At 48.0% G+C, this 27,077-nt stretch overlaps 2 protein-coding genes across 9 annotated transcripts in view; both read right to left on the reverse strand.

Moving 5' to 3' along the window:
- LOC125946889 (uncharacterized) overlaps positions 1-27,077 on the reverse strand; it is a 790,862-nt gene that overhangs the window by 302,791 nt on the left and 460,994 nt on the right. Inside the window, exon 2 of one of the 2 annotated variants that reach the window (XM_049671060.1) lies at positions 6,341-6,407. The gene's annotated coding sequence lies outside the window, so the exon portion shown is untranslated. Of the gene's footprint in view, positions 1-6,340; positions 6,511-27,077 lie in introns of those variants that run through there. The other variant, XM_049671059.1, reaches the window with a different exon arrangement.
- Positions 1-27,077, reverse strand: part of LOC125946888 (uncharacterized) — a 985,317-nt gene that overhangs the window by 91,225 nt on the left and 867,015 nt on the right. The window lies entirely within an intron of this gene.

Raw genomic sequence — 27,077 nt, forward strand, 5'->3', positions numbered from 1 at the left:
CTACCTGCGCGATAATTTTATATCATCTCCTACCTACATTTCCTCTCGCATTGACCATACCCATAAGGTTGGAATAATTCATTGCCACACCAGAATCTGTCAAGAATCATTTATTCCCAGGACCTCTCAAGAATGGAACCACCTTCCCGGCGCAGTGGTTGCAATCAAGGACAACTCAAAGTTTCGTTCGGCCATATCCGACGTCATCGCTCCTTGATACTGTTAACTAATCAGTTTTTCTGTATTAACTAAACCACTTTTGCTGCTTTGTTAGTTACTTATGTATGTTTTTTTTTCTTTTTTTACCCACTCCCCTCTGTAATACCTCGGTCTTGAGGGTACCATAAATAAATAAATAAATAAATAAATAAATAAATAAATATGACTTCAAACTTAATTGGAACGTGATCACTATTTGTCCCAGCATTCACTGTTTCCCATGCTGATATGGAAAGACCTGGACCCGAATATGTAAGATCCAGCACAGATCTAAACTGTCCGCGAAGAAATGTAACTGATCCCGAATTTTGACATAGAAAATTATTACTTGTTGACCAGTCCCACAGACGCTTACCACACTGGTCTGATCTGACTCCCCAGGATATATGATGTGAGTTGAAGTCTCCAGCCAATACAATTTCTTTACCGCATTTTGCCAGAACTAAATCTAGTGGGCGTGTATCCTGAACAACCGAGGGAAAATATACATTAGACACCGAGAAAGGCCTACTGCCAGAGAGAGTAATTTCTACCGCTAAAATTTCACATTCTGGAGACATCAGCTGGAATGATATATTTGCCCTGTGGCCAAACTTGTTTGATACCATAATTAACAAGCCCCCTCCTTTAGACGGACGACCTAGGCGAAACGATCTAAAATCACGTAAGCAAATAATTTTTCAGGAGATAACCAAGTTTCTTGCAGTAGAATTATATCTGGACAAAGTTGATAAGACAGAACGTTTAAATCGGTAGAAGCAGCGAATATTGATCTGCAGTTCCACTGCAGTACCCTCATCTACCTTCCGGTGATGAGAGCACCGCAGAGGCAACTGCCTCCTCCAAAATATTGAATTTTGAGTTGAGTTCAGAGAGGATTTTCTTAGATTTACTAATTGAGCGTAAAGTGGTATTCTCCAGTGGAGAAAACCTCCTTTTCTGGGCTTTCACATCAATTTCCATGTTTGAGGTATCCTGTGAATGAGAATTGACTGAGCTACTAGTGTCTTTGCTTGAGGAACCTGGAATAGGCCTAACTTGTTTTATGTGAGATGTTGCAATAAGCTCATCTTCCTGAGCGTGAGGTGTAGTAGCATTCATTTCAGAGTGCATTGGTTGAGCAGTAGCAGTCGGTAATAACTGCACTTTTCAATTGCTTGTGCGATTACCTCTGACAGGGTTCCATCAACGACAGCCTGGTGTCGTGCTGTCACACTCGCATATCCATGAGCTCTTTCCTTTACCGCCACAATGGCATCTCGGCGTGAGCAACGCCTTTTGTCCATAACTTCCAGGATTTGAATTTCTTGATTTCTAGCAGGGCAGTTAGAATAATCAGCCTTGTGGGCTCCATCGCAAAGGCAACACGTCTCCGATTGAGCCGAGCAGTCACTAGCGGAATGGCTCTCCCCGCATGTACAGCAGCGAAGGCTAGATTTACAACCACCTATGCTATGTCCGAAGCGCCAACAATTGCGGCATTGTAATGGGCGCGAGGCAAGTGGATCCACTCTGAAGATCAGAGGCCAGACCTTTATCTCAGTGGGGCAAGATGTATCCGCAAACGTAGCAATTACTTTTTCTGTGGGTACACGTGCATTGTCCACTAGTCTGTTGCACCGGTAAACAGAAATTGCCCCAACCGCGGAGAGCTTTTCCAGGGTCTCTGCCGGACTTAAATTCGAGTCCACACCACGAACTATTCCCTTGGTACAGGCAAGATGCGGAGGGATGAAGGCACTTACTTGCAATGATCCAAATGATGAGCACTTAAGTAGGTCATACACGCACGCCTTGTCTAGCGATCGGCAAACAATCCCACCCCTGCCAAACTGGCACCGAAACAAGGTTTATCTTCCTCATCGTCGTTCTCCCTCTTATAGCCGCAGCCACACTGCTCCTTATTTTACAGTACAAAAGAAATTTATGAATGTGATCTAGAAATAAATGTTCAAGAACAAGCATGAGATACATGGTTTTTGCGAACTGTGTCTCAGTTGTGACCACATTTCGGAGAAACTACCGCATGTACTGCATTGTGGCTTGCACTGTAGCTTTAGGACATATTTATCTGTTTCCTAGACGCAGAAAAATAATTTTGAAGCGCCGGCGTCCGCGAAAATCATCCCCAACCACGCAGGCCCTCGAATATATTTAGGTACATGTATATGCCGCGCCTTCTTATGTGACATCCGGTATATGCGGGTTGTATTGGAACACCATTCTATCATTATAGTTGCTCAAACATTGTTTTGCATTCTTGGCAAAGCTATTCCTCGGAATTTTGAGAATGGCAATCCACAAACAAATGGCATGAAACGAAACACCCACAGCGTATGCCTTTTATATTAAATCTTCTCAGACTGAACTATTAAAGTAGGAAACAAGAACGAAAACCTGAAAATTATGGATTTTCTTGTGCGGCTGTACACTACCTCCGGGGTCGCCCCACGCAAGAGGCCGCGTTTGTACCAGAAAGCTAGCCTTCGTGCATAGCGTTCGCCGCCAGTTTTTGGTTGCATAAGCTGCATTTGTCGGGAAGCGTGAGAAGCAGTCAGGGATCTTTGAATGCTGTCGCGTCCCACTCTTAAAAGCGAAGCTTAAGCGTCCTGAACATTTTTCTATACGGCCATATTTTCTATACGGCTATTTTAAAAGTGCCAATCAGTAACAGAAGAGAGCGCGAAACAACAACACGCAAGAGGCTGCGTTTCTACCAGAAAGCTCGCCTTCGTGCATACAGTTCGCCGCCAGTGTTTCCCGGTAAACATTTCGGTTACATAAGCTGCAGTTGCCGGGAACCGTGAGAAGCAGCCAGATATCTTTTGATGTTGTCGCGTTCCACTCATAATGGCAAAGCTTAAGCATCCTCCAAATGTTTTATTCAATGCTAAACGCATTACCGTTAGCAGTCATCGTGATGACTGCTAACGATGGGTTCCGCCAGAAAGTTTTTACGTCTCTAACAATTTTCTCGACAACTTAGTCCATGAAGTCCATGAGCACTTGATAGTCCTTTGTCTATTGGGTAGAACAACTGGCTGCTGTGCTGAGGAACTCGTATTCGAAACGAACCATTTGCCCTAAGTTAAACCATTCTTGTATGTGGCAATGGTTTTGTACAGCACATCCATTAACCACTTTTAAAACGATTTTGCTCACGGGATATGTTTGACTGTCTCATGCAGGGGGTACATACAACGTTTTAATAATTTTTTACAGAAACTTGGGTCACAGCGTATATGCCAGTCTTGTATGTCAAAATCAATCCTTTAAAGTTTCTTCGGCGGTGGACGGAATCGAATCCGCGTCAATTATAGTATGATTTATCTGAATGTATACTGACTTGTGGACAGCGCGCTGACTTCCCAGTTACGCGAGGAACAGCTGAAGGAACAGTTTTTGTGAGGAACAGCTGAAGTAACACAAGTCTGCCTATGAATGATAAACTACGCTTCAGCAATGACACACCACGTTATATTAGTTAGCCTAGAGGAACACTTTGAAAAGGGAAACGAAGCAGTGATCAAGAGCATTCTAAACAGCCAATTACAGGCTGTCGGGATATGCAATTCAGTGCTTCGGGAAAATATCGATCTTTTCATGTTGTAATTGGCCACCATCTGGTTGGTTGATATTAGCTACTAGTTTGCATTTTCAATTTAATACTAAGAGCATGCTTAAACGTGCCTATTAACAGCAACTCCTTCTTACATATTTTCCCAAGGTCTCTGCATATAAATTTGTCCGGTATTGGTGTCCTTTTCGAGGTCTATGTATAAACCAAGGAAACTTACTGCTTTAATATTCAGGTATGGAGGTGGGCTGCGACGTTTGTTTGCACACATTCTGTTCGTGATTACAGCAGCAAAAAGGAGAGCCCCGAAAACTTTTCTCCTCTGCATACTGCAGCTGGAACCTCAAGTTTATACACTGGAACAGAAAGGTGTACAGAAGAACATGTGAAGTAGTAGTTCACAAGGTCCCAGCCATCCAAATGTATTCTGAGTTGAATTTCTGGTTCAGTAGGTAATGGCCGAGACAATGCAATTTTTTTAACTTGACTTGTTTCTCTTTTTCTTATGACAAAATTGAAAAGATTTAATGGCAGCTAGGTGTGTCACAAAACAGCGGACAATATCCTTGGCCAATATATACAATTCTGGCGTTGATATTTGCACTTCAAGTAACCCGTGAAGTAGCTAACCTTATCGGAGATAGACAACTTTTTATACACTACTTCTCAAATCAAGTAAAAAAGTCGCAAGAACCAGCCACACAGCAAGGTAAACGAAATAGATAGAAGCACTTCATAAGTATAAATAGGCCACGCAGTATGAACGCAAGCCTTGCAATCTTCCGTCATGGCCTATAAGAACACGCGCATAATAGATGACATAGCAGAAATTGCGTTCGTTATGCCTAATAATGGGAGAATCTGCGAAAACTGAATACCTAGGGACAGACATAGACCACCCGCTGCCGTGCTTCAACATTCTTAAAAAAACGTGTTGAATTGAATGTTCATTTTAAACAGCATTCTTGAGGACGCGTTATCTTTTTAATGTATGTTAGCTCTCATCATACCGATAATTTTCAGTGCACTATGCGATCTTGTAGAGAATGAATGACTGGAATAATGCCTTAATTTCTGTCGCATGAAAGTCATGGACCTTGCAATTTTTATCTGCATAGTGTCTCGTTCTTTTATGCAATATGCTACACATATATCAGCACTGTTCTTAAATAGCTTTTGCTCAACTGAGCAGGCTGAGTTTGCATATGTAATAGGCTCAGCAAAAGAGAAACTGGTAATAAAAATTGTTCATTTATTGATATTATATACAGCATTCAGTGTTGATTAATGCGCTTCATTTTTGTTTAAAATGAAAGCATGCAGCTTAAAAGAAAAATAATATACGCAGATTAACCGCACAAGTTTAAATCCATGTGAAGCGTGTGAACAAATGCTTTGCATTCAACGGTGATGCATACAGTGCTCTTTTATTTCATGCTATGCAACATGTAATCTCATGAAATGTTTGTTTATTGACAAGAACGCTCAAAAGCTTTTTCATGCAATTTTTATTTCTGTGCACATCGTCGCTCACAAGCTACGCCGACATGCGAACGCCATATCGGGCATATATCCAGCGTCAGACTTATACACAGCCATGTCACTAAGACGAATGTGATCTATGATACTTGTAGAAAGTAATGGCACTTTAGAATTGTTATGACAGTTGCAAACAGGGAATAGTGCGACATTTATCAAGCAACATTTTGGGATTCTGTATCTCTTGTGTTACAGCAGGACATACGAATTCTAGAGCATCGAGCGGTGATGAATACCAGTGATTTATACTGACTGGTTAAATTAGAGAAAATAAAGTAAACAAAAAAATCTGGCAAAATACCTTCACCATTTCCATAAATAATTGGTGTCTTAGCGATGTCTGTGAGTCAACAACAAATGTTCAGGTTTTATGAAGGAAGATATTTTCTGTTGCGCGAAATAGAGTTGGGCAAACATGGTCAGTGTACAAGAGTTGTATATTCCACATCGCGGAGGCTTTAAAATAACCTTTCTATATATATCTACAAACACTTTCGGCAAAATGGTGACGACCCAACTGCCGGACAGGCATTCGAAACGCGGGAAAGTAGGACGAGAGAGTTTCGCGTTGTAATGTATTTCTTAAGTTACTGAGTATCTATCGCAAATACAATTCTATAGCATCCAACGATGGCACGTCTTATTGTATTCAAGTATATCTTCGGGTGTTCCAATGGGCTTCGTGTCTTGCCGCGGAATACTTGTGCCATATATTAGCGACCTTTCTCCCTGTCTGGCATCGCCCTTTAGAAGGTTTACTGATGGCTATATATTTTACAGTGATAGCTACTGCAACTTATTACCGAATCATTCAGAAGCATTAGGTCTTGATAGCATTAAGATGTGCCCATTGGAATATATTACCAAGTGCTTTCATGCCACTTTCACTAGGAAGCATGCCTAACACCCCCACATGTACATGACTAACAATGTTTCGCTAGCCCTATGGAACGTAAATATTTTGAAGTAAGTTTTATCTAGAATCAAGACAATGAAAGTTCTTACCTAATAAGCAGCAGTAGCACTCTGAATTGAAGCGTCGCTTTTAAGCTGCGAGTGATATAAGCTGCGACTTTTAAGGCAGAGAGCTGAAGGCTACGTGTCTTCCGAGCCCAATTGTCTGATACCGTGCATGAGCATTGTGTATCAAACAAAACAACACAGCAAGAAATGCAGCTGCACAGCAAAGTATCGGTACATTCAAATATCCTTTAAGTATAAATCTACATAAATTGTCGGCGAGACATTGATTATTGACAAAGAAGAATAAAAAAATAGCTTTTACAACACGTTGTCAGTAATCTGTTTTGAAATTACAGTCCTTCGGAAAACAAAACAAATAAAAAACATAGTCTGGTACTGCCACGTTGGCTTTATACTTTTGTAATGACAGCTGACCTTATCTGATGTACCGTCCCTAACTGCACATCTATCAGTAAAAAATTCACACACCATCCATGGCATTGTGTAACGCGTTTGTATCTCATTAGTGCAAGCGGTTCTGATTCACTTGATAGCGCCTTCTTTGGATATTTGCTGAGCAAAACGAAGTGTAGCAGTAGGACAAGCGAAGCGCTGCTGATTTAAATGAAGAACGCATCCCTTAGCCACCATGGTGGACCTGTGCAGAGCAAGCGGATATTCTATGGATTATTCTGTATCCTAAGCTTGAAGATGCGCGCGCGCACTTTTTGTCAATCGATTGTTACGCCTCTAAACAATGCATCTCAATGCCCTTGCTAGCGCGAGGGCCTTACATACAGGTGTTTTAACTTGACTTTACTCGAACTTCTTTACAGGGGGAACCTCGTATGGAGCCAACCATCACAAACGTACTATATCTATAAATACCGTGTGGTAATTTCCTGTTTTGCGGAATTATTTTTTAATCGCCTGTTGCAGATACCATGACCCTAGTCCGCCACCTGGATTACGGAGAGCGGCCTTTCATTACTCGCACAAGAAATCCAACTACATTCTAACATATAATAAAGAAAAGAAACTCGACAAATACCTTCGTATTTAATTACTTTCCAACAAATATTGCACTCCAGGAGTTCTGGATGGTGAGTTTGCTAGTTGTATCCACACAGAATGAATTTACAAAATGACACATTTTGGGGATATGCGCCATCAAACTTACCGTAAAAATGCAGTGTTTCACTTAATTTTATTGCGAGAGCAATGATATGGACACTCCAACCGCATTTGTGCCGTCGCTGTCGCCGTGAGGTTTATAAAGTTCAATGGCGATAAAATTGTCGCCACGCGCCGTACGCTGTGTGTGCGAGTGAAAGTGTACGAGGGTGTGCCGGCAATCGCAGCTTAATATAGCGCACGCGAGGGTGGAAGGCTGTCCGGAAGGGCGCGGTCGTCTCTCGCGCGCGCGAGGCACGGGGGTGAGGTGACGAAAAGGAAGGCGGCGTCTGTTCTGCTCCGTCGGCTGCTGCTTATAGCACGACCGTTCGGGCGCAGTAAATTGAATGCAATCTGCGATGCCGGCGAAGTGCGAGGCCACGCGGGCCTCCATCTGCGATGGGGGACAAAGTGCATGCGCCGAGTGCCAGTAGCTTAGTATGCGCTCTGCTTTCGACGTTCAGTTCGCGTTGAAGCGAGGCGAGATACAGCACGAAGGTCAATTTGCCCGCTGCTGCTGGCGCGCTTTCTCACTCCGGCGTTTTCACATCACCGACAGAGGCGTTTTCACAGCCAGTTTCCGCGATCATCGAGCGAGATGTGTTCATGTTTGCCTGTGCGCGCGTGACACCGCGCTTGTCTATTTAGTCAGTAAGGGAATGTTTACTACATTATACGGCCAATTAAACTACTGTCCTTGCTTCGTATAGCTCTCTCTGCTAATTTCCTATCGCAATTGGTGTTGCGCCTTTCGGGCGAAACTGCGACATTTTTTAACAAATCGCTCGATATTGCATTCAAACTCAAATATAATTGGAACGTTCAGGTATTTCGTCCCACAGTTTGGCAAATTACACTTCGAGACTGGTGTCATCCCGGAGATTATTTCCATTAGATACGTCTTGCAAACTCACCCGCTGCAGTTCATAAATGCAATATATTCAGTAATTATTTAAATAAGGTATTGAGATTATTTTTTTAATAATCAAGAAATCTTATCAAATATCACCCCCTTTATATATATATATATATGTACATATATTGTTACGGGGACAACGTTTATTTAGCGAGTATGGCTATATACAAGGTTTGGACAAGCAGCAGCGACGGATGCAAGGCTGTCGCGCGCCTCAGGCTACTTCGTCGCCGTCGTATTCGTCCGACCGACAGTAGCAGCCCCTTCACCGTCTCGTGGCACTACCCCCTCGGGGCGAGAGCGCCGACCCGATGCTTGCTACGACGGACCAGAGGGTCCAGTTACGTACGGCTTAAGTCTCGCAACGTGCACGATAGCAGAGGGTGGGGGCGTAGACGGCGCTGGTGCGGTGACTGGATCGACCTCATACTTAACGTCGGTGACTTGACGTAGCACCCTGTAAGGACCATCGTAGCGGGACAATAGCTTTTCGGAGAGACCGATGTGGCGGGACGGAGACCACAGTGTTACGAGGGCGCCTGGGGAGTAAGAAACGTCTCTGTGGCGACTATCATACAGGGCTTTCTAGGAAACTGTGAGCCGTTCACGTGCGAGCTGTGTCGGCGCGCGCTATGGCCTCGCGAACGTACGTGGTGGTTGAGCTGACAGGAAGTAAACGATCGAGAGGCAGAGAAGGTTCGCGTCCATACAGGAGATAAAACGGGGAGTAGCCAGTAGTGTCATGTCGGGACGAGTTGTAGGCGAAAGTAACGTACGGCAAAATAGCGTCCCAATCGCGGTGATCGGCGGAGACGTACATTGAAAGCATATCGGTCAGAGTTCGGTTCAGGCGCTCTGTGAGTCCATTCGTTTGCGGGTGATAAGCAGTTGTGAGCTTGTGGTGGGTAGAGCAGGAACGAAGATGTCATCGATGACACGAGACAAAAAGTATCGGCCTTGATCGGTCAGAAGCTGTCGAGGAGCACCATGATGCAGGATGATGTCATGAAGGAGAAAGTCGGCGATATCCGTAGCGCAACTGGTTGGGAGGGCACGGGTAATGGCGTATCGCGTCGCGTAGTCGGTCGCGACGGCGACCCACTTGTTGCCTGATGTCGAGGCTGGAAAGGGACCAAGAAGGTCAAGCCCAACACGAAAGAATGGTTCGGCGGGAATGTCTATAGGATGAAGGAGACCGGCAGGTAACATAGCTGGCGTCTTGCGGCGTTGGCATTTGTCGCAGCTAGCGACATATCGTTCGACGGAGCTATAGAGACCAGGCCAGAAGAAACGGCGCCTGACGCGATCATAAGTGCGGGTGACACCAAGGTGACCAGCAGTGAGCTCATCGTGAAGCTGGCGAAGGACATCTGCCTGCAGATGGGCAGGCACGACAAGGAGGCGTTCAGGGCCCTCAGGATGCATATTATGGCGGTATAAGGTGCCGTCCTGAAGGAAGAACACGTGGAGGGAAGGATCGGGTGTGGCGGAGTTGAGACTGTCGATGATAGACCGTAAAGCCGAGTCGCGGCGTTGTTCGTCCCGTATATAAACGAGGTCCGAGATAGACAAGATGTAGGCGTCGGTGTCTTGCTCGGTTACGTCAGGGGATGCCGTGAGAGACAGTCGGCATCTTGATGAAGCTGACCGGACTTGTGCACCACTGAAAACGAGTATTCTTGGAGGCACAGAGCCGAATGACCAAGACGTCCTGTAGGGTCTTTGAGCGAAGAAAGCCAACAGAGGGCGTGATGATCAGTTACGACGGTAAAGGTGCGGCCAAACAGGTAGGGACGAAATTTGGCGACAGCCCAGACAAGAGCAAGACACTCTCGTTCCGTGATGGAGTAATTCTCCTCCGGTGCGGACAGAAGGCGGCTAACGTACGCGATAACACAATCGTGGCCGCTCTGACGCTGAGTGAGGACGGCACCGATTCCATGGCCGCTGGCATCTGTGCGAAGTTCCGTCGGTGCAGTCGGATCAAAATGCGCTAAAATAGGGGAAGTCGTGAGGGCATCTATAAGCGCCGAAAAGGCAGCAGCTTGGGGTGAGCCCCATGTAAAAGCAACGTCATTTTTGAGGAGCGCAGTAAGGGGACGCGCAATGTCGGCGAAATTACGAATAAAACGTCGAAAATAGGAGCACAATCCTATAAAACTGCGTACGTCTTTGGCCGAACAAGGTACAGGAAAATGCTTCACGGCGCGAACTTTTTCAGGATCGGGCTCGACACCTGTCGCGTTGACGAGATGGCCAAGTACGGTTATTCCACGGCGTCCGAAACGGCATTTTGAGGCGTTGAGTTGGAGAACGGCATTGCGGAATACCTCGAGAATGGTGGAGAGGCGCTGAAGATGGCTGTCAAATGTTGGCGAAAAAACAGTGACATCGTCAAGGTAGCACAAGCAGGTTGACCATTTCAAGCCACTGAAGAAGCGAATCCATCATGCGCTCGAATGTGGCCGGCGCATTGCAAAGGCCGAAAGGCATCACTCTAAAGTAATAGAGGCCATCGGGAGTTACGAATGCGGTTTTTTCGCGGTCCAGTGGGTCAACAGCAATCTGCCAATAACCTGAGCGAAGGTCAATAGATGAGAAAAACTGGACGCCGTGAAGACAGTCGAGTGCGTCGTCGATACGGGGCAAGGGATAGACGTCCTTTTTCGTGATCTTGTTGAGGTGTCGATAATGAACACAAGATCGCCAGGTGTTGTCCTTTTTCTTGACCAGCACAACAGGAGCGGCCCAAGGACTCGAGGACGGTTCGATGATGTTCTTGGCCAGCATTTTATCGACTTCCTTTTGGATTATGGCGCGTTCCGCTGCGGAAACGCGATAAGGGCGCCGGTGAACCGGTTGAACATCACCGGTGTGGATGGAGTGCTGAACAACTGTTGTCTGGCCTAAAGGGCGATTTTCGAGGTCAAAGATATCGGAATACGACAGCAAGACCCGGCGAAGATCTGCGTGCGTATGCGGGAGGTCGGCTGATATCATTTTCTCGAAATTGGCACATAGCGATGAGGTGGCTGTGAGAGAGCCGGAAACAGTTCGAGGGCAGTTGACGGCTAACACAGAAATCGCGTATTCTTGCAACGACGACGTGGTTGCAAGCGCGATGCCAGCAGGTAGCACGTGGGTAGAAAGACCAAAATTCAAAAGCCGCAGGCAGGTTTTGTTGTCGCGTACGGTAACCACAGTGTGCGGGAGAACGACAGAGTGCATCAGGACCACGTCGAGAATCGGGGAAACGACGTATTCACCATCGCACACAGGAGGAGAGGGACTTAATGGAACGTACGTGGAGGCTTGCGGTGGCAGGTGGAGGAACTCGACAGAACATAAGCGGCTGGGAGTGTCGGATAGTACGTGGGCGTCAAAAGGGAGCTCCACTTGAAGGACACCTGTGGAGCAGTCGACAAGGGCTGAATGCGTCGAGAGAAAATCTAGGGCGAGGATCACGTCGTGGGGACACTGCGCAAGCACGGCAAACAAACCAATGGTCTGATGGCCAGCAATGCACACTCGGGTGGTGCACACGAGCTGCCATCAGCGACCCGTACTGTGTTCTGAATTGCGGGCGTAATCACTTTGCGGAGCTGAGTACGTAGAGCAGCGCTCATTATTGAAATCTGCGCTCCGGTGTCTATGAGGGCCGTAACGGTGACGTCGTCCACTTGAATGTCCAGAAGGTTTCGGTGCGTAGGTACAGTCAACAGAGGATTTGTATACCAGGTCACTGATGCAGCGTCACCTCCGGGAGCTACGCGGCTTAGTTTTCTGGAGCGTAGGTGCCAGGCCGTGCAGGGGATGATGACCGGTATGGTCGCGGCTATCGAGAGCGACGGCCTTGTGGGCACGGTGAGCGGCTAAACCTGGAGTGCGGAGCGGCGGCATCGGAAGCATGTGGATCAGAGCCAGGGGAAAACCGTCGAATGTTGCCTCCAGGACGACGCCAAGACCCAGTGCTCCAGTTTGAAGGCGACGACCAGCTACTGCGGCAGTGACGGGCAATGTGTCTAATGCGAGAGCAGTTGAAACATATGGGTCGGTCGTCTGCCGTCCTCCAGTCAGCCGGGTTCTTATTGCGCGAAGGGTAGACCTGGTTCTGGGTGACATTTGCAGGGGTACGTTCGGATGTACTGAATGGAACAGACGGCCGATGATAATCCAATGTTCGCGAGCTCCTGGCGGACGACTGCTTTTATGAGTGACACGGTGGGCAGGTTGGCTGACTGAACGTCTGGAAGAACGGCCGTAGGAGCTAGAGCTTCAAGTTCGCGGCGGACAATACGCGTTACATCTTCTGACGCTGTAGCCGGTACAGGTGTCGGTGGGTCTTCGCATGATGATGTGGCTTCAGTGTTAGGTAGCGGAAGGAACTGGCGGGTGATGCGGCGACTCTTCGCTTGTTCAAAGCGCTGGCATTCCTTAACTATGGCGTCAACCGTCGTACCGTCGGTACACACCAGTAGATTAAACGCGTCGTCGGCTATTCCTTTCAAAATATGCGATATATTGTGATCTTCGGCCATTTGTGCGTCAACTTTTCGACAAAGGCCCAGGACGTCCTGTATGTACGAAATGTACGATTCAGTAGCCGTCTGGATACGAGATCCCAACTCCTTTTTAGCGGCCTGCTGTCGGTCAAATTATCTGCCGAACAAGTCACGCAGCTTCGCCTTGCAAGCGGCCCAACTTGTAAGATATTCTTCATGCGTCCGGTACCACACGCGTGCCGTCCCTTTGAGATGGAATATCGCGTTGGCTAACATAACCGTGGGGTCCCACCTGTTGCGGTTGCTGACGCGTTCGTAGATGTCGATCCAGTCTTCGACATCCAAGCCATCTGTGCCAGAAAAGGTTCCCGGGTCTTGTGGGTGCAAAAGAATCACAGGAGCCGGTGGCTGCTGCACCATCGACACTTCACTGGTCATCGCGGAGCAACCAAGACGGCGACCGCTTCGAAGTTCCGTGCTTGGTTGACGGAGCCGGCACGTTGACAGGTTTACCCAGCACTTCCACCAAAGATGTTACGGGGATAACGTTTAGTTAGGGAGTATGGCTATATACAAGGTTTGGACAAGGAGCAGCGACGGATGCAAGGCTGTCGCGCGCCTCTGGCCACTTCGTCGCCGTCGTCTTCGTCCGACCGACTGTAGCACTGTCACTGTCTCGTGACTATATATATTTATATATATATATATATATTGTCACATTGTAGTGATGGTGAAGAAAACAGTAGCGACAGCAGTGAATCCTTGAACTCAATCTTTATTGGGCAAACTTGCGCCCAGCAAACAAGTGACATTCAGGCGCAACGATAGCGGTGCGCAAAGTCGGCGATCGTCGCAAATCTGATGAGTGCGTCAAGCCTGTCGGCTTTTACACCTGACTCGTCGAAGATTCCAGCGTGCATACCAAAAATATTCCACAGTTCGCTTTTCATGTACAATCAGATAACAGAATGTTCGGTGAGAACAAACAAAACAGATAGAACAATCCTCAACGTTCGAGAAACTTTCGATACATGCAGGCGCGTCCTGCTCTGAGCGAAAACGTTGAACACTTGTTAGCTGGTGAAAAACGGTCACCTGAGAGAGACAAACACATACTCCTGTCAATGCCGCCCTCTTAAAGAGCATCGTTCCGATGCTGTCAACAAACCCAAGAACGAAAAACAAAAGTACCCGTGGTGAAGCAGCAACAACAAAAAAACTAAGTCACATAGTTTGTTAGCGCTAATGGGTAAGGCTTAAGATGAACAATTTGGGTTATTTACAGGTGCGAGCGCCGCCGCTGCGATTGCGAAATGCCATCTTGCACGACCTCATAATCCAGTGTGCCAATACGTCGGGTGATCTTGTAGGATGCGATAAAGCGTCGCAAATGTTTCCCCCTAAGTCCTCGTTGGCGTATTGGGGTCCAAACCCAAACACGGTCACCGGTATGGTATTCCATGTAGTGCCGTCGAAGATTGTAGTGTCGGCTGTAGGTCCTCTGCTGGTTCTTAATGCGCAGGCTGGAGCACTGGAGATAGGAGGTGACGTCTAGATTCTCTTCGTCGGTAACGTGCGGCAGCTTGGCGTCAAGAGGGGTCGTCGCCCTCCTTCAGTAAACGAACTTGACGCCGTGATCTGCGTTGTTTCTTGCGGCGCGGTGTTGTAAGTGAATGCTACGTACGGAAGGACGGCATCCCAGTTCTTGTTCTCGACATCGGCGTAAATTGCTAACATGTTGGCGAGGGTATTGTTCAGCGGCTCCGTAAGTCCATTCGTCTGCGGTTGGTAGGCAGTTGTACTGCTGTGACTTGTCGGCCTGTATTGCAGAATGGCTTGGCTGAGCCCTGCTGTAAAGGCCGTTCCTCTGTCGGTGATGTGGATTTCTGGGGCACAATGTTGCAGCAGGATGTTCCTGACGAATAATTTAGCCACTTTGACCGTGTACGATGAAGGGGTGCTGACCGACGCTAGCCGCGTCTACCTAAGTGACTCCGAGCCTAGTTGACCAAACGAATGCGCACATTTATTAGCCAACACAATATACAGGGTGTTTCAGCGAACACTTTCAAAATTTTTTTAAGGTTGCCTGCGGCAGATAGCCCAATTCTAGTTAATGAGCTGGTCTACTTGAAGAGGAGGACATTACTTGCACAGAAAATTGAAAAACATAATCAACTAATTAACAAAAATTCACTAAATAAGTTTTTAACTAATTACCTGATGGCCCATATTGCAATTTACAAATTGTAGCCGTGTAGTTCGCAAGGCGGATCCACTTAAAATTAATTCTCAGGATGACACCAGTTTCGAGATATTAATTCCCGAACTTTGCGGAGAAATGCATTGGCGTTCCAGTTAATTTTGTGCTTCAATGCATAAAGCGACGTTTTGTTAAGAACCTAACTGGAACGCCAATGCATTTTTTCGCAAAGTTCGGGAATCAATATCTCAGAACTGGTGTCATCCCGACATTTCGTTCCAAGTGGATCCGCATTGCGAACTCCACGGCTACAATTTGTAAATTATAATATGAGCTATCAGGCAGTTAGTTAAAAACTTAATTAGCAAATTTCTGTTAATTATTCGATTATGCATTGCATTTTCTTGTGCAAGTAATGTCCGCCTCTTCAAGTACACCAGCTCATTAACTAGAATTGGGGTATCTGCCACAGGCAACCTTTAAGGACTTTTGAATGTGTTCGCTGAAACACCCTGTATATAGAACGCATAGCGCATAGCGCCCTCTACATCTCTCCCTAGAGATATGTACACAAGAAACACCGAACACTTCACAAGTCAAGTCTTTACGGAGTCTTGACTCGATGCCCAAACCTGGTGACTCTCACACTGCGATCATTGGATACTAGTGGCGTCGCTGTTACCGTATATAGCGTCTGTTACCGTGGTCGGAGCTACGTGCTCCTCGCGGTTTTCACTGAGCTGGCTCATCGTTGGGTCTGAATAGGGCACTAGATGTGTCCTATTACACACAAGCATCGCGTAGGGTGTTTCCCCGACCTACACGCGGGGCTTAGAGGCTGGGCTGAGAACACACGCCGTATCCTTGATGTCTCGGACCCACACCATATCTCCTAGCTGCAGCGTAGGAAGGACGGTTGCGGCATGACGGCGATCGAAACCTTCCTTCTGCTGCCTTCTCACCTCTTCGTCTTGGCACTTGACATCATCTGGCGCCGGTCACTACGGTTCCGGGTGGTCCACTGTCTTGGGAAGCCTGGTTCGCAGGCTGCGATCCAACAGAAGCTGCGCTGGGCTGCACCCTGTGACGCCTGCAGTGTCTCGGTACGACAGAAGAGCCAGAAAAGGATCGTCTGCTTTCGCAAACAATTCTTTGATCGTACGCACCATCGTTTCTACTTCCCCATTTGACTGCGGGTAGTTTGGACTTTAGGTGATGTGTGGGAAGCCATAGCGCTTCGCAAAAGCTCCGAAGGCATGCGAAGCTAACTGCGGTCCATATCACTTCGTACTACTGCGGGAATGCCAAAAGAGCAAAAATGTTTTTGACTGAATTGATGACCACCTCAGAGTTCGTGCTTCGCATGTAGATGACTTCAGGGTAGCGAGAACGATAATCAACTACTGGTAGGTAGTTGTGTCCCTTGTAACCAAACAAGTCCATTCCTACTTCTTGCCACGGTTGCGCTGGAGTCTTTGTTACCATCAATGGCTCGCTTCTTTGCGCTCGTGTGACTGCACACTGTCTACAGCGAGTGAATCTGTCCCGTATTTGCTACGAAAGTCCGTACCACCACACGGAATCCTGGGCCCTTAGGCGGCATCGGTTAATTTCCTCGTGGCTTTCATGGATAAGTGTGAGCGTATCCTTTTGCAGCGAAGCCGGGATGACAAAGCGATTACCTTTAGCAAGACGCCGTTGCACAACGAGAGATCACCTCGATGGCTCCAGTACTCCTTGATCTGCCCCGGAAGTCTGTCTCGACGAGGCCAGCCCTGAGTGCAGTATTTGACGAGCTGGTTGCATTCCCAGCCCAGTTCTTGGTGCCTGCAAACATAATAACCAGCTTCGTGTCTGTGACCGTAGAAACTTGAAATTCCACAAACTGCTCCACCACATCCACCGGACTGATCGTCGGCTTCTCATCCGTAGCCATTGAAAGAGTATCCACAGTGGCTAGCTGTTTGCCAGGAATGTAGACCACGCTAAATTGGTAGTGAATAAGTTTGATGTAAAAGTTTATTGATTTGAAAATGTAGATAGGTCGGCCAGAATATAGAGCATCTGGCCTGCTACTCTACGTAAGGGAAAGGGAAGAGGGGAAGAAAGAGGGTCACCATGTGGGATGATAATGGGAGGAACTAGGTGAAATGAAACCTTTGAATACCTGGAGGCATCGTGTCCAAGTCAGCGTTAACTAGTAGTGTTACCAGCGGCTGGTGATCGGTTTCTACCGTGAAATTTAGGCCACGCACATATTGGTCAAAACTCTGCACTGCCCATGCTACCGCCGGCGCCTCTTTCTCTGTTTGGCTGCAGCGCTGGTCCACTTCAGTAAGTGACCTGGATGCGAACGCTACCGCGCGTCGCTCGCCCGATTGTTGTTCCTGCAGAAGAACAGTTCCCAATCCAAATGAGATCGCGTCGCATGAGACAATGGTATTACTACAGGGATGATACTTTGCGATGCACAGGTCTGAGGTGAGCATCGCCTTTACACAATTAAAAGCCGTCTCTTGAAGCGGTCCCCACTGCCATGCATTTTGCCCACCTAGCAATGCACGAATAGAGACGGTTGCCTGCTAAAGGCAGGGCAGGACGCGACCAATATAATTAGCCTTGCTGAGAAATCGCCTTACCCCAGCAACGCCCGTGAGTGGTTCCAAGTTGCGCATTGCTTCGAGTTTGCTGGAATTTGGCGAGATACCGTTGGCGTCGATGACCACACCCAGAAACTCTACTTTGTCTTGACCGAAGCAGCATTTTGACTTGTTGAGTTTAATTAACTCCGGCTCGCCTCAGATGTTCAACAATCTTCACAAGTCGCCTGTCGTGCTCTTCTCGGTCTCTGCCAAAAACCAGGATGTCGTCTATCATGTTGACGACGTACGGTTGCCCTTCCAGAATTCCAGCCATTTCTATCTGAAAATACTCCAGTGCTGAAGTCAGGCAAAAAGGTAGACGACAGTAACAGCAGTGTCCAAATGGTGTGATGAATGTTGTATACTCTTGGCATTATTGGGACAATCGCACTTGGTGAAATCCTGCTGTCGCGCCCAGCTTCGAGAACACTTTGGCGTCGCCCAGTTGCCCGAGAACCCATTCGACCGTTGGAAGCATGTGCCTTTCACGAAGAACTTCTTTGTTGAGCTTTGTTAAGTCCACACATATTCGGATGCCACCTGATGCCTTCGGTACTGTATCCAGACCCTCACACCATGGCGTCGGCTTCGTAATGCGCGTGATGACACCTTGTTTTTCCATCTGGTCCAGCTCTTGATTTAGCTGGTTGTACAGAGCAATGGGAATTCTGCGAGGTACACTGAGAGCAAATGGTCTGGCATTTGGTTTGAGTCAAATAGTGTACTCCTCCCCTACGGTACCAAGCCCTCCGAAGATGTCCTGGCCAGGGGTTGCGTCGCTTGCAGAGCTGGCTTGCTTTTGATGTCGCTGTGTGGCGTCGATGAACATCGCGACTCCCAATGCGAGGATAGCAGGGTAGCCTAGTAGAGGTGTAGACTGCGAAGGCATGACGTACACTGACTTTACGCAGGCGCGGCTTTTCCACTCCAACGCAGCTGTGAATTGACCTGTTACTTTCAAAGGATAATTTCCAGGATCGGTGACATGACCCTCTGGTTTTTCGAGTCGCGATGGCACTCCCGCAAAAAATTCTTGGAACGACGGTAACTTCCGCTCCTAAATCAACCTTGAACTTCAGTAGTACTCCATTCAAGTGGACCCAAACAAACTTAGCATTTGCCTCACTGGTCTTGAAAGCATTTATCTCGATGACATGTGGCTGTCGGCTTTACGAGCGTTGTTTCGCTAAACAATCTGCTTCGAAGTGTCCTTTCTTTTTGCAAAGCTTGCAAACAGCTTCGTTAGCAGGACAAAATTTTCGCTCATGCTCTTCTCGTCCGCAGAAGTGACACGATCTGTGCGCGCAGGCCAGGAGCTTTTTTCGTGACCCCGACGCTTGATTACGCGACTGCCTTCTCGCTGTCGCTTGCCTGTGTTTCGCAACAAGAGCGGCGACTGGCTGTCGTCTCTCCTTCTCGGCTAGCTCCACCGCTGCTGAGATGGCGGGCCCTCACCTGGCAGCAGACCTGCTGGCAGCAGACCCTCCTCGAGTACCTGTGGCGGTGGCCTGCGACTCAATAGCAGCTCTCCAGGTCATGTTTCTCCCGGACAGGGCTGGCCTTAGTGCAGCCCTCTTGATAACCAAGCATCACGCCCTGCGCGCCAGTGGCAACGATGCCTCGTTGCACTGGATCCCTGCACACGTGGGAATCCCGGGTAATGAAGAGGTAGATGCCTTGGCAAATGAGGCACACGGTATGGGCATGGCGATCAGCCCGGCAGTCATTGCCTCAGACTACTCCAGGAGCACCTTGCAGCGACTGCTGCGGAGCTGTCACCCCGACGCACGCGTGGCGAGGCGCAGTCCCCCGACACGGCTGCCGGACCGGGGACTGAAAAGAAGGGAGAGATCCCTCCTGCTACGCCTACGGATTAGCTGCTGCTGGACAGCCGCCCGGAGCTTCCGCCAGGATAGAACAGACTCATCATCCTGCACACAGTGTGGGGCAGACGAAACACTGGAGCACCTCCTATGTTTCTGCCCCGCACTCAACCAACACCGAGCCACCATGGTAGCTTAACTACGCCGCATGGGCCTACCTTCAGCCTCCAGCACGGACCTGCTCTTCCCAGCCCGCAGTTCCTGCAGGGTGTTCAAGGTCGTACTCTGCTACCTTGCCCATTCGATGCTGGCTGACCGACTGTAAGGGCAACCTGCTCGCGACGATGACGACTACCCTCTCCCTCCCCTACTTCCACTTTTCCTACTTTCTATCCCCCTTTCCCCGCCCCTCAGATGCTGAGCCGTGTTCCCTAAAAGGGCTACAGAAACATGCATCTTTTCTCTTGTAGCCTCTACTACTACTAATACTACAACTAACGGCGACTGGCCCAGATAACTGGCTTTCTCGTTCACTTTTTAAATGCGAATTCGTGCTCTCCTGGTCATTTCGTTAACTTGGTATGTACCAAATATGTCATAGCATGACAAGAGTCTATGACGAAAAGAAATTATAGGCCATGACATGAATGTCATGACATGCATGATGTTATGGTGAAGGGAAAGAAGAAGGTGACGCGAACGAGAGGAAGACGAAGTCTCTGGCCGTTGCCTGAACGCCATATTTCTTCGCTTGTAAATATACATCCTTCTACACTCGTGGGCCTGCTTTCTTCCTGCAACATTTTGGTGGAGGTGCTGGGTACAATCACGGAACTTCGCAGTGGACGTCATCTACCTGCCGCCACAATGGCAGATCAACCGACACAACCGACAACGCCTCAGCAGTCCACGCCAACGGTCATCCTCACTCATCTGCGGGACCCGGGGACATTTTGTGGCACGGACAACACCGACGTCGAGGACTGGCTTGCGATGTACGAACGAGTGTGCGACAACAACAGGTGGGGTCCAACAATGATGCTAGCAAACCTCATGTTTTATCTGAAAGAAACTGCGAAGCAATGGTACGATACGCATGAAGCTGACCTAACAAGCTGGGATGTCTGCAAAGAAAAAATGCGTGACCTGTTTGGCAGACCTGTCGGTCGTCAGTTGGCAGCAAAAAAAGAACTTGCATGCCGCGCTCAGACGTCCACAGAATCCTATGTCGTGTACATACAGGATGTGCTGGCTCTCTGCCGCAAGGTTGATAACACCATGACCGAGGCGGACAAGATTGGTCACATACTAAAAGGTATTGCAGACGACGCCTTCAATCTCCTGATGTGTAAGGATTGTGCCACTGTGGATGCAATTATAAAGGAGTGCCGGCGCTTCGAACAAGCGAAAGGCCGCCGCGTCCCTCAACATTTCGACAGGCTGCCCAATACCGCCGCGACATCTTCGTGCGCAGACCCGCCGCGGTTCGTTCAGCCGACAGGATCAGAAGATCTAACGCGTATCGTTCGCCGCGAGCTTGAGGCCATGGCTCCGGCTCCAATTCGTTCCGACTGTCGGGAAAGTGTGCCCGCTATCTCGCTTATACAAGCGGTCGTTCGGGAAGAAATAGCGAGTTTGGGCATTCCATCTCTCTACTCGGTCCGCCATACGAACACCTACCGGATTTCTCCGGCCGCTCGCTCCCAGACGCAAAGCTTCCCGCCACTCCGCCGCAACCCCGCTGACTGGCGCACACCGGATGACAGACCCATCTGTTTTAATTGTTCAGGTATTGGACACATCGCCCGTCATTGCCGTAATCGCTGGTCGTCGTCTCCTCGGTGGTCGTCTCCGAGTCACTACCGCCAAGTCCAAGACAATCGCACTTTCTCGCCCTACACGCCGCCTCGGAACATCAACGCCGACAGTGCTCCACCAAGATCCAGCCGCTCCCCGTCTCCGCAAGGCCGTCGGTCCCGTTCGCCTCTCGTTCACCGCTCTTCGTCCCCATCTGCAACCGGTCGCTTCCCTTCGGGAAACTAGGCGGTGCAGCTCCCGGAGGTGAAGCTGCAACTCCGACCCGGCCCACAAATCCTCTGTAGACCCTGCCTACACGTGGAAACCTACTGGACATTGAAGTTGATGGTGTTCCTCTCACATCTCTCGTTGACACAGGAGCGCAGCTTTCAGTTATGAGCGCTGCTCTCCGCCGAAGGCTCAAAAAGGTTCTGACTCCCGCCGTACCGTGCACTGTGCGAGTCGCCGATGGGAGTACTTCACCTGTTCTTGGAATGTGCACAGCACGCGTGACCATTGCGGGCCATTATAGCGTTGTTTTATTTATCGTCCTCGAGCACTGTCCACACGACCTAATTCTCGGCCTCGACTTCCTTTCGAAACACTCTGCCCAAATTGACTGCTCCGCAGGTGTTGTACAGCTGGATCTGCCGCTTCCTGCCGACGCAGACGCAACAACTTGTGCTTCACCCCGCTTATGTTCTGCTGAGTTTGCACGGCTGTCTCCACAGGCGGCTACCAAAGTCCTCCTGACGCCCTGTCCTCCCGTACCTGATGGCGAGTACGTCGTGTCTCCGCTTACTGACGTGGTATTGTCACGAAATATTGCCCTACCGAGCACCTTAATCCGGATCCTCGAAAACTGCGCTCTGGTGGCCATCCGCAATTTTGGATTTTCGACGCATGTGCTGCCACACGGTATTGCCGTCGCACTTATCACTCCTTTGGATGAATTTGAGATTTCTTCTTTGGCCTCCGAATCCTTCCTGAGTACCAACGCACCTTTGTCACCCATTCCTTCGTGCTCGACGCCTGCGGACGATGTTTGTAAGATGATCGCCCCTGACCTTCCTTCCTTCCGAGCAAAGAACAGCTCTTCGTCACCTCCTGTCATCTTATCGGGATATCTTGGATTTGTACGTCGGGAAGCGGCCGCCTACGTCTTGGCGCTCTCATGGTCGTTTCGTTAACTTGGTATGTACCAAAATTGGCATAGTAGGACAAGAGTGTATGACGAACATAATTGATAGGTCGTGGCATGCGTGTCATGTAGGTCATGACAATGACCCCGCGAAAAAGTATGAACACTCAAAAACCACTGAAATGCTTTTGGACATGAGTACTAAGTGAAGAAAACATTAAAGGATGATGGTAGAAGCCATAGTCATGATCATGACTCAGAAAAAAAGACAATGACTGAGCGAAAAAACAATACCAGTCAATAACCACGAGAGTTTGTTCGGACGTGGGCACTAAGTGAAGGAAACACTAAAGGATGATGGTAGAAGTCATAGTCATGAGCATGACTAAGCAAAAATGACAATGACTCAGCAAGAAAAGATTAACTCTCAAAAATCAATAGAATGGGTTCTGACGTTGGCACTAAGTGAAGCAAACACTAAAGGATGATGGGAGAAGTCATAGTCATCAACATGACTCTGCAAAAATGACAATGACTCAGTAAAAATGGATTAACACTCAAAAACCAATGGAATGGGTTCTGACGTTGGTACTAAGTGATGGAAACATTAAAGGATGACGGTAGAAGTCATGGTCATGGGCATGGCTCAGCAAAAATTACAATGACTCAGCAAAAAAGATTAGCATTCAAAAACCACTGACACGGGTTCGGACATAAATGATAGATCATGAGATGAATATCATGGCATGAGTGCCATGTAGGTCATGAAACAGCCGCCTACGCCACGTAGCTTCCATGGTCGTTTTGTTAGCTTGGTAGGCTCCCCACACACTGCTTCGCATAACATCGATTCCCACAGGGCATGGGATCTGTCGGCTTTTTTTCTCGATTGGCATCTTCGTGCAGCCATGCATGCAGGAGCGCTTTCTCAAGCGTCAAGTCAGAAGTGCGGCAGAGTTGTTGCGATAACCTGCTGTCCAACAAACCAACAATAAATCGGTCTCCAACGAGCCTGTCCTCGACGGACGCTGAGCCGTAGTTGCATCTTTTAACCATGTTTCGCAATACCGAATAAAAAGCATCGACGCTTTCGTCTCCTTGCGGCGTCCGCTTATGAAAACGATAACTCTCGTGAACTTCGTTTGGCGGGTGCACGAAATGCGAGGTGAACTTGCTTTTAACAACGCTGTGTGACATAACTTCTTCGGCCGACAAGTTTAAAGACGCCAGCACGCGTCGAACTTGAACACCCATGCAATAAAGAAGCGTTCGTACCCGAACCTCGTCGGTAGCTAGGTGCAATCCAGTAGCGTAGGCATAGCCCTCGAACTGCTCAATCCAGGTAGACCATGTACTTGGGTCGGCGAAGTCGAAGATCCATGCCTGTTGCAAGGCCAGGTACTCCGGCAAACGTATCGTCCGGCTTGTTCGTCATTAGAGAGAGCGAACGGCGGCCACTTCTGACACCAGGTACGACGAAGGGTGTTGACAGACACTAGCCGTGTCTACCCAAGTGACTCCGAGCCTAGTTGACCGAACGAATGTGCACCTTTATTAGGCAACAGCATATATATAGAACGCACGGTGCGTAGTGCCCTCTACAGACCGCAGTACCTTTCGACAGGGCTTTCGTTTCAGCGAATCGGGTAAGGTGGTCCGTTGCAACGATGATACACTTATTCCAGGATGTTGACGTCAGAAAGGGCTCCAATGAGTTACTTTCGACAAGGATGTTCGATTGGCTGTGGCAATCCTGCTCGCCTGGTTGCTGGTGCCTTGCGTAGCTGACAGTCTCGGCATGTCTTCACGTAACGGGCCAAGTCAGCGGTCAGGCACGCCCAGTAATACTTCTCTTTTATCATCGATAGCCGCAGGCGGACACCCGGGGTGCCCGGCTGTCTATTATCATGCAGGACGTGCAGTACATCTAGCCGCCGTGCTGCGGGCACAAGGAAAAGTTAGTTTGTACGGACTGCTTAGAACTTCTTCTTTACGAAGACGTGATTCTGTAGCGAAAACTGACGAGAATCAACAGCAGTACTCAGCTAGTCTTAGTTCCGCGTTTGCTCACTTCTTTGCGGCGAAGTCGTCAGCGCTTATACTCCCTAGGAAGGTGTCTTCGTCTTGGTCGTCTTGCTGCGGTATATCGATGGGAGCGCGAGGCAGGCAGTCGGCATGAAAGTGTCTTCGACTTGTAGAGTACTATAACGTAAAAATCTTGCAGTCCCAGGCTCCACCACTGTAGGCACCCTGAAGGATTTTTAAAATTTGCCAGCCAACGTAATCCTTGGTTCATAGGATCTACTCTACAGGTAAGGTCGAAATTTTGCGGTAGCCCAAATTACGGCAAGACATTCATTTTCCTTGGCAAAATTATTGGCTTCCGCTTTTGATAGTGAGCGGCTAGAATAAGCGATCACCCTTTCAAGCCTGTCTTTCATTTGAACAAGAACGGCACCAATGCCATGCTACTTCCCAGGCAGCATACCAGCAATGGTCCAAGCATGACCCAATTCTCGCAGAAATTGGTACCAGTCCTTAACCGATGCTGGCATATTGGCAATGTCCAACCCAATCCAAGCCTGGCCCCGAGTTGAAACCTAGATAGGCCGAATATTATGCCAATACAGCAGGCATTATTTTGCTAGCGTAGTACCAACGATGAGCCATTTCTCTGCCATTATTAATACCAGCTTTCGGCAAATCCCCCTTGCATGACGAATATCGTAAATATGCTGGCTCTAGATATTGCAGCCATTATTACCGCGAGCATTTTGCTAGTGGCATTTTTATAGCAATTGTCCCCATACTGGCTATATCAATTGTCTTTAGGAAAACACGATATAAATATTTAGCTCAAAAATTAGATGACCTTTACACATGCAAATAATAATAAAAGAATACTGAAAGATAGTTTTCTAACAGTTTATTTACACATAAATAAGCGCAAACAGGCATTTTCTGTCGACCTAAATGGGTGACGCTGTGTTGTGTTAAGACATTTTATTTGCAAACAAGTGCGAAATAGCCATCTATCGTGAAGCTAGGTGGATGACGGTGGATTGGGCAGGGCATTGAGGATAGGAATTAGGCAAAGGGGCGAGCACGGTGGGCTGGCCAGGGCTTTCAGGTGGGTAGGCTGGTTGGTCGGCGCTCGGATGACGGCGGGCTGGTCAGGGCCCTGAGGACGGCGATAATGCAGTGGTTTCATTGCATATACTGCCACCTCCCACAGCGACTTCCCCTTATTTGGAGGAGATGCTTGCGCTGCAAAATAGGAACAAATATTATCAGAGTTGACGAAATGACAAATGCATGTGGCAATGTTTTCATGTTGACAAATCACCATTCTGCAAGAATAGAATTGAAGCTAAACTTTTCGACACAATTACCTGTCTGGTTCGGAAAAGGAGCCCATTCGGCTCCTTCTTCAGGGGGTATTCTTCAGAGGTGGAAGTGTGCAGCTTTTAAAAAGCTCCTTCGTAAAAAAAAGGCGAGGAGGGGGGAGGGGGGGGCGGACGGTGGGGAACACTTGACAGGGCACCTTTTCTTGACAGACTCGTGGGGTGGGGAGGCGGCGGCGTTGCTTGCAGGGATGACTGATGCTGGGGGCACTTGATCCCCGGGAATGCCGTTGAAGTGAAGGTGGGGGGGATAGAAGTTTGAGCAGAGAGTTCGCAGGAGTTAGTAAATTTTACTGCAAAAAATTGAGGCAAAATAATTTAATATTCTAACATATATGGCATCTTTCGTAGAAGGTGTTACGCTAAAACATTTACAACCAACAAAATGCGCAGAGAGTCCTTCTTGTTTACACCCCACACCTAGTCACTTTAGAATTAAAGAAGTGCAACAAAACTTATTACCGCACAAAATGCCTAGTTTCAAATAGTGTAGATACAATGCGGTCTTCGTGCAAAATTTTACATGTGAAATTCGACAAGTTGCGTCAGGAAGCACTAGCAAAACTAGCCATTTATTGCACGGAAAGAAAAAAAATACTGCAGGGTGCGCTTGAGGGAAATGATGCTTACCTAGAACAGTGAGGACAAGCCCAGTTCCTCGGAATGTGTAGCAAGATCAGGCAGCACCCATGGCATGATAAAATCAAAGTCCAGGAATTTGGGTGAAATTCACAAACAGGGATTTACACGTGTTCTATGCTGGATACTATTCAAAGGCTGTTATTAAAAGAAGTTAGGCAGTTACAGGCACTGTACCTTAGTCAGGGCTGTTTAAATAGAATATATATCACGTGATAATGCTTAGGTTGGCAGCAGTTTATACCATTCATCATAATACAGTATAAAAGATTGTCAATCCAGCTCACAGCGTTTCTGTTCAGTAAACGTTGATTGATATACACTATAAATGTATCAGTGCGTAAATTCACGCGGGCCAAAAAAATAAAAGAAATAGCATATTTAAATGATTCTTTCGGCTCTGCGCTCACTTACTGCGATAGCAGCATTTTGTAGCAGTGAAGACCACCATTTTACTTTCAGTTGCCGGTTTTTTCCTCAAATAATGGCGTTCCGCCACTATGGGGAACTCGACAACAATCTAGCAGTCATATGAAAAC

Source organism: Dermacentor silvarum, chromosome 7 (genome assembly GCF_013339745.2).
Source record: "Dermacentor silvarum isolate Dsil-2018 chromosome 7, BIME_Dsil_1.4, whole genome shotgun sequence".
In the NCBI taxonomy this organism is placed as follows: domain Eukaryota; kingdom Metazoa; phylum Arthropoda; class Arachnida; order Ixodida; family Ixodidae; genus Dermacentor; species Dermacentor silvarum.